This window comes from Belonocnema kinseyi, chromosome 2 (assembly GCF_010883055.1).
Source record: "Belonocnema kinseyi isolate 2016_QV_RU_SX_M_011 chromosome 2, B_treatae_v1, whole genome shotgun sequence".
NCBI lineage: Eukaryota > Metazoa > Arthropoda > Insecta > Hymenoptera > Cynipidae > Belonocnema > Belonocnema kinseyi.
The window spans coordinates 167,851,719-167,860,595 of NC_046658.1; positions in this window are offsets into that span (position 1 = coordinate 167,851,719).

An 8,877-nucleotide genomic window follows, 5' to 3' on the forward strand; every position below is an offset into this window, starting at 1 on the left:
GCGGACTCAGTGTCGACCTTCTGCATCAGAAATTTATAGTTTGAAAACAATCTATATTCCTCATAAAAAGTGCTCTCAAAACTTCTAACTTAACCTACAAAGGCACATGTAATTTTTTCGTGAGCTATGTGTATTCGTGTGGGTTATGTTAGTGATTTTGACAGCATTTTGCATAAAAATTATCGATTTTTTTTTCAAACTTTAGGTTTCTTCTGAAGATTCCTTCTGCGATCCTCAATAATAAAAATAAAAAAATTAATTGTTTTAAAGTGAAATCCCAATACCATGTTAACCTGAAACTTGAAAACTTTTCAAATTTTCCGGTTTTTTTTTTGTTTTTTTTTAATTACAAAGTTTTTGTGATGTAACTAGTATGTAGTATGGTTTTTATTCGTCAACCAAGTTTATTTCAAGGAATGACAAATTCAATATAAAAATAATCAGATTTAATTACTTTTAAGAGCATAAAAGCGAAAAACATTCTGTTACACCGTCACACCAAAATTTAATTTCCTCCGCACTAAATAACTTCTTTGGATGATAAATTATTAATTCTCATTCAGTATCCCCATACCTCAAAATGATATTTTGATTTTTGTTAAAAAATAAGAAAATCTACTTCTAGTCGCTCCTGCAGACCGATTTTTAAAAACTATTCTACACTGTTAAAAATTTCTGTTGTGATTTCACAATAAATGTAATGAAAGCTTATTACCAAAACATGATGTAATTTCCCAATACATGTAATACAATTTTACAACACATGTATTGCAATTTTACAATGCATTTATTGTGATGCAGATTTTTTTGGATGTTGTGAAATTACAAAACAATCTTTGTAATTTCACAATACTGTATTGTGACGATATAATTTCATGTATTGTAAAACTACATTACGTTTTCGTAATAAACTTCCATTACATTTATTGAGAAATCACAACAGCAATTTTTACATAACGTTTCAGTTTTAATTTTCGTCTATTACGTAACATAAACTGATTATTTATTTTTAAAGTATGTAATTGAATATTTTCTATCATTTTCATAACAAAAGTTTATTTACATTGAAAATTCCTCTATGGCAATTATATAATTTTTCAAATGTTTCTGATCTTGTGAAATGGGTATCTTCATTCTGATTTCAAAATTATATAAACATATTTTTTCATTTTTAAAAAATTAGTTTAAAATGTTCTTAATAATTCAAATTTACATGAAAATATAAGTAAAAAATTATTTTAATATTTTAATGTAAATAATTGTTTATTGATATCTATTTTGTAAACTGATTAACTAATAAATGACTATTTAATATTTTTTCAATACTAAACTACATAAAGGTTAAATTTAAATTTCTGTCAATTAAAAAACATAAATAGATTATTTAATTTTCAATTATGTAATCTAATATTAGCCATTATTTGTACTGTAAAACCTTTTTTTTTGTTTAAAATACATCTATTACAATGATATATTTTTGTTCGAATGTGATGTTCTGAAATGAGTATCTGAGTTTAATTTTCAAAATTATACGTATATATGTTTTAAATTTTTCGAAAATTAATGTAAAAGTTTATGGTTATTAATAATTCGACTCTTCAGAAATAAAATTCCAATTTTAAGAAAAATATAAGGTAAAAATATTAAAATGTTTCAATAGAAATAATTGTTCATGCTTTTTATATTGCAAACTTAATAATCAAATAATAAAAAACATTTTCGAATTTGAATTTTTGAAAGCCATCTCAAGATGTGAAATTTTATTGCGCATCTTTTCTTTTCATTAAACAAAAAGTTGTCGCTATTTAAGTTTTGTAATTAGAGTCAAAAAACTGAGTTTTTTTAGAAAAATCTATTTTTGTTCGTTTTTCACTTCAACTCGTGCTCTCTCAGTAATTTTTGGGATTTATCAAATAAAATTTTTAGGAAATTCGCTTTGGAATGTCCAATGCAATTTATTTTTAAGGGATTACTTAACTTCTGTCATATTCTGTACAATTTTCGTTGCTCAAAATTAGCTCGATAAACGAAACGCTGGAAGTTAGAGAAGTCCGATATACGCCGAGGATCAGAAAAAAAATAATAAAAATTTCTTTTAAATCAATGTTTTATTCCTCTTAGCCTATCGATGGAGGGACATTCCGGAACGCATTCCCTGAAAATTAAATTTAAAATTTTCAAAAACGACGTAGCTGAGCATCAATTAAAGTGAAAAAGACTTAAAATCGATTTTTCCAAAAAGTTAAGGTTTTTGGCTATATTTAAAAAACTAAAAAAGTTAAAACTTTTAACCTAGAGGAAAAAACCGCAGTAATTAGGTTAAAAACAAGTAAATAATTGTTAACATAAATAACTGTTTTAACAATTTATTATTATTTATCTTAATATACTCTTAGATAATGCAGGAAATCTGCAGTTTTTTCAGAATCTTCCACTTTTGGTACACTTTTCAATTAGATTGAGACATTCATTAATTCAAGGTAACAAATATAATTGTTTGAATAAATCATTATTGTTCATAACAGTTTTCTCCTATAGTAATGCCAGATAATTGTGGATTTTTCTTTAAATTTCCACTTTTCTTTGACATTTTAGCTCGAAACAAATAATAAATAATAATATTAATTTCAACAAAAAGGTTCACAGTAAATCCTATATATAAAAACTCGAAACCTCCATTAGTAGCGCATGGACGCTGAATCTTACAATGGTCAAGTTAATCACATATTTTATGGCGACTGGTGACATCTTTTTTCAACGTATAAAATCAATCGAAATAAAAAATTAGATTTCTACTTTTCTCGATCGCCGATAATTATTAATGTTTTGTGTCTTTTTATTTTCACTTTCAATAACAGCTGTTATTTTTAATGAATTATTATCATGTATAATATTTAAATTTGTTCCTCATAATTCTTCAATCGTTACATTAAATTACTGAAGACACTTTTTACCAGAAAGTGGTTTATTCAATGTTACAGGAATAATAATTTAAAATTTATGTTAAAACCTGATTTTTTTAATAATATAAAAGAATATTAAATTAATAGATATATTTTGAAATCATTAAGTTTAATAATATTATGATATAAATTATAATGAAAAATGTTATTTGAATATAAAGTTATCATAAACTAAATTAAAATTAAATGAATTTATTATTTTCATGTTCTAATTAAGTGTGCGTGCGTGTGCGTGCGCGTGTGTGTGCGTGCGTGTGCGTGCGTGTGTGTGTGTGTGTGTGTGTGTGTGTGTGTGTGTGTGTGTGTGTGTGTGTGTGTGTGTGTGTGTGTGTGTGTGTGTGTGTGTGTGTGTGTGTGTGTGTGTGTGTGTGTTAATTTTAATTTTTGCATAAGCGAGTCTTTAAAAAAAATTTCGAACGTTTTAGTGATAATAATAATATTTTCAGGATTAATTTTTTTTTTCTTAAAATCTAATTTTGTTAAATAATATAAAAGATTATTTAATTGATAGATATATTGTGAAATCATTAGGTTTATTAATATTATAATATTAATTAAAATTTAATAATAAAAAATAAAATATCAAGCACATAAAGACTGGATTTAAATTGTTTAATATTTAGTAATATTTACATGTTATTTCCTCTCAGATTATGCAATTAAATATTAGCTGTTCCATTTGTAATAAAATTTTTTTTTCTTTTCAATACTTGTATTACAATCATATAATTTTTTATGGGGCTTCCGATATTGTGAAATGAGTAATTAATTCAATTTTTTTAATTTTAATTTTTAAACAACGCAGTTTACAATTTAAATGAGGATATAATGTAAACATTATTTTAATGTTTTCATGAAAATTATTTAAAGGTTTTATTGAGGATTATACTTTATTGCTTCTTATTTTGTGAAATTACTAATTGATATAAGCTGAATATTTTTTTATAACATTTGATTGAATAAGATTAAAATTGATTGCCTCAAATTCAAGTTACATGAGTAACAAATGAATTAATTATTTGCTTGTAGGTTATATAATGGAACATTGAATATGATTTGCATAATATAAATAAATTTATTTTTAAAGTACCTCTATTTCAATTAAATAATTTTTCGGAATTTTGCTGGTGTTCTAAGATTAATATTTCTATTTAATTTTCTAAATTATATGTAAAAATATATTAATTTTTCCCTCAAATTAATATTAAGTCACTAAAAAAGAAATTTTTGTAAATAAAATTTAAAATCAGTGAAAACAATTATTTGAAGCTTTTTGTGTTGGGAACTATTCAATTCCTTATTAGCTAATAATTTTCTTCACACTTTTTTCATATTGGTTTTAATTCGTGACAAAGGTTATTAATAAATTAGACGTATAGAAATGCTGTTTTAAAATTTAAAGGAGATTATACACATAATGTAAACATTATTTGAATGTTTCGATGACAATAATTGTTTCATGCTTTTTATTTTCTGAACTGATTAATTCATTATGAACTTATACTACTAAAAGTGAAATTTTCTTAAATTAGTTTAAAATTTTAAGATTGAATAAATTTTTTATAAATGAAAGTTCTAATTAAAAATATACAGGAAGTTAAAGTTATTTAAATGTTTTATGACAGAAATATATTTAAATGGTCTTTCTTTTGTAAAATGATCAATTGATTATTAGCTAATTAACGTTTTCTGATTATTGAAGTAAATAAAGATTAAAACTTAGATCCTGAAACTGAAGTTACATAATTTAATTATTGGCTTAAAGGTTGTATAATGGAATATTGAACATAATTTGAATATTAAAAGTTAATTTATATTTGCAATTATATTATTTCAATCAGACAATTTTTCGAATGATTCTGATGAACTGAAATATGTATTTGCATTCGATTTTTCAAATCATATGGAAATACGTTTGATTTTTTTCTGAAATTAGTATCAAAAGTTACCAAAAAAACAAATTTGCAATTATAACTTTTTTTTAAATTAGGTATTTTATGCTATGCAATAATTGTTTCCCAACATCTTGCTACTATATTAAAATTCCAGAGTTTTTAAGAAGAAAAAAATGTTTTCTCTTTTTACATCTGGGTAACATTTTTTTTTTAATTTTCAAAGAGATAAGTAAAATAAAATTGTTAAACAAACTTATATTAAGAATTAGAACAATAGAAGCATCTTAACAATTTCAAAAGGTTTTGAGATAAAATAATTCAAACAGTTTTGGGAGAGTTTTTGGGGTTTTAACGTTTTTTAAGCAACATCATGCCATAATATGTAATTTTAGAACAAATTTTAGTAAATTTAAGAGATATGTAGAAGTTTTGAAATGATTTAAAAACAATGAAAATTTATAAGATATTTTAGGACTTTTAAAAAAATTCAGGATAATGTCCTAAATTCTTTAGGTTCCCAAAAAAATTCCTTTCGATTTTTTAATTGGAAAAGTGAGTTTTAGGAGAAAATTTAAAAAGATTTTGAAACATCAAATATTTCTTTAAATTTCGAAAAAGAGGGTTAAAAAAAACTAAAAATTTCAGAAAAAACCTCAACTTTCCAGCAATGATCTAATAGCAGTTAGTTATAAACAAAAAATTGTTAAGGCAATTATGTGTGTTATATTGAATCAATTATTAACTTTCTTTTTTGGTATAAAAATAATCTTCTTGGTTGAAATGTTATCTTTTTAGTTCAGAATGTATGTATTATATTCAAAATTTCTTTTTTGGGATTAAAACCTAATTTTTTATAACTAGAAATATAACTATTTGATTGAAAATTAACTTCTATGATGAAGCTGAATATTTTTGGTTTGAAAATTAAAATTTTTGGTATAAAAAGTTAAGTAGTTTTGTATAAAATTCAACTATTTTGTAGAGGGTATGTTTTTCTCATATTAAAATATTTTTTTAAATGAAAATTTAACTGCTTCAGTTTTGGTTAAGTATTGATCTTTTCAGTTTGAAAAATCAATTATTCGGTTGAAAATTTGTCTTTTATCAGAAAATTAATCTTTTTAATCATTCATGTCCGCCATATTGGATCCGCCATATTGAATTTTTAAAATCCAATATAAAAATAGCGGTTAGGTATATTGCGATTCGCGAATACAAATTGTTCCTAATACACAAAATACTACTTTATACTGATAATTAAATGTTTATATAAATTCTTTAAGTGATTTATTATTTTCTTTAGTGATTTTCTTTTAGAATAGAGTGAGATATTCACGGTTTTTTTTCAAATTCTTTAACTTACTTTTAACTTCTCTGTTAGGGCGAGATAATAATCAATTATATTTAACAAACAAATTCGTTTAAAAGTTTATTATTTATTTAAATAATATTCTTTTAGAAGTTTGCTACAACGCTACAGTTTTTTCTGAAATTTTCCACTTTTGGTCCACTTTTCAATTGCATTGAGGTAATAATTAATTCGAGTTAACAAACATAATTGTTTAAAGAACTTTTAATTGTTTTTGATGATATTATGTTGGAATAATGTTAGAAATTCGCTGATTTTTCTGAAATTGTTGACTTTTTGTTTACTTTTCACTAAAAGTGTGGTAATAATTCAAGTTAGCAAAAATAATTTTTTTCTTCATTTTTCACTTTCTGTGATAATTTAGTCAAAATGTAACAAACATAATTTTTTAATCGATTTATTATGGTTTATAACTACCTACATTTAGGGTAATGATTTAAATTTTCAGCTGTTCTTTTACCTTTTTGTTGGGAAGAAATAATAAATATTCATAATAATTTTAACAAAAAGACCCTCAGTAATTACTTTAAGAAGAAATTTTTTTGAAGAAAATTCGTCATTTTGGCAAACAAGTAATATTTATAGTATAGAAAATTTATTTCTTTTGTCAAAGATTGTACTATATTATTCAAAAATTTTCTTTTCTTAATAATAATTCATTTTCTAATTTATGTTTTTAGTTGAAAATAAGACTTTCTGTAGACAAATCGTAACTTGGCCTTTTGAAAATGATTTTTTTTCTATCAATGATTCAAATTTTTTATTGAAAATTCCTAATTATTGTTAAAAAGTTAATCATGTTTTTGGAAATTCTTTTTTTTAATTACGTTTTTTAACTAAATCTTCTTGGTGTAAAATTCATTCTTTTGGTTGGCAATTCATTTCTTTGGTTGAAAATTTATTTTTAATGTTTATAAAGTTACTTTTTAATCTGTAAATATAACTTTTCCATTTTGGGCTAAAAATGTATTTTTTTTTAATTTCAAAATTCATTCATTTTGTTGACATTTTTTTTTGTGTGGAAAATTAAGCTTTTTGTTTAATCATTCATTTCTTTGGTTAGAAATATAACCAAAGAAAAAAATTTTTATAACAGTCACGGAAAATGAAAAATTAGTTAGGGATAGTATGAAAAAGTATGGAAAATTTCAAACCAATTTGTTTTTATTTTGCAAGCTGGCAAAGATGTACAAACTTTTATTTCAAAAAAGTAAAATGCAAAATGATTATCATTTTAAATTTCAAAATAAAATTTTGAAGTTTCTCATGGATTTCAAAATGTTTCAAGAAAATAAAAACAATTTCTCAAGATTCCTAGGAAACTTATTTTTTATTCTGAAAAATTATTTTTAAAGAATTTTTAAGAAGATTTCAAAAAATTTCTAGAATTTCAAAATGATTGTGGAATACTTTAAGACAATTTGTTTTTTTTTTTTAATTAAAGAAATTTTTTGAAGCTCCTTTAAAGATAATGAGAAGATTTGGAAGTCTTGAAAACAGAAAAAATGTGATCTTAAATTTGAAAAAATTGTTTGTAATTTTCTTAATTTTACAGAACTGCAAAATTTCAGAAAAAATCTACTAAGTTCTAGAAATATTTCGATGTTTTAAAAAGATTTAACAATAATTTTAATTTTTAATTATCTAATTTTGGGGAATTAAAAATAATGTAAATCTTTTTCAAAGAAATTTAGAAGATTTAGTTATTTTGAAAAAATAAAAGAATAATTTAAGATTTTAGAAGATATTAAACAAAAGTAAATTTTTGACTATTTCCAAACTTTTCAAGAATTTGGAAACGTTTCATGAAAATTAAAAAGCTTTTCCTAAAATTGATTGTGAGAAAATGAAAAAAAAATTCATATTTAAACAAATTTTATCTTTTAAACTCACTTAAATTACGGATTTAAACTTTCATTTCTTTCTACGATGGAAAATATTTGTTGTTTAAAAATTCAAAGTCTTAGTTAAAAAATTAAACTAACTGATCAAAAAATGATTTTTTGTTTTTGGTTTAAATTTTATCATTTTGGTTGAAAATTCATCTCTTTGGTGTAAATTTAGTTAAAATTCGTTTTCTTTCTATTAAATATTAACTTTAATAGAAAATTGATCGATTTGGTCAAAAATTCAAGTATTTGGTTACAAAATTAAATTTCTTGTTAAAAATTCATATTTTCGGATTTAAAATTAACTTTTTCTGTAAACTGATTACATTGGAACCTGGATTTTCACAACCAATGCACTAAAAATGGGGCGCTGATGCTGTTTGTCACGCTTGAATGATCGTCATCTCTCTCGTGGACCTGCGATCCCAGTGTAATTATGCCTAATGCATTATTAATTTATTTCATTATGCAATGATAATAATCAATATATTTAATAATACCTTGTAATCTTTGGTCAAAATTTCCGATATTAAACATATATCAATTAAATTCTTAAAAACGTGTAACAATAGGAAAGTACTATTCCTTTCAAAAAGTTATTTTTGAAAAAAACAGTTATTTAATATTACATGTAAATAGTTACATTTTTAATCTAAATTTTTATTAAGTATTCGATTTTTTTTAGTGGCAAACGCTTATTATAAATAAAGTTATAAAAAACATGACCACAATTTTCAATCAAATTTCGCAACAAATAGACT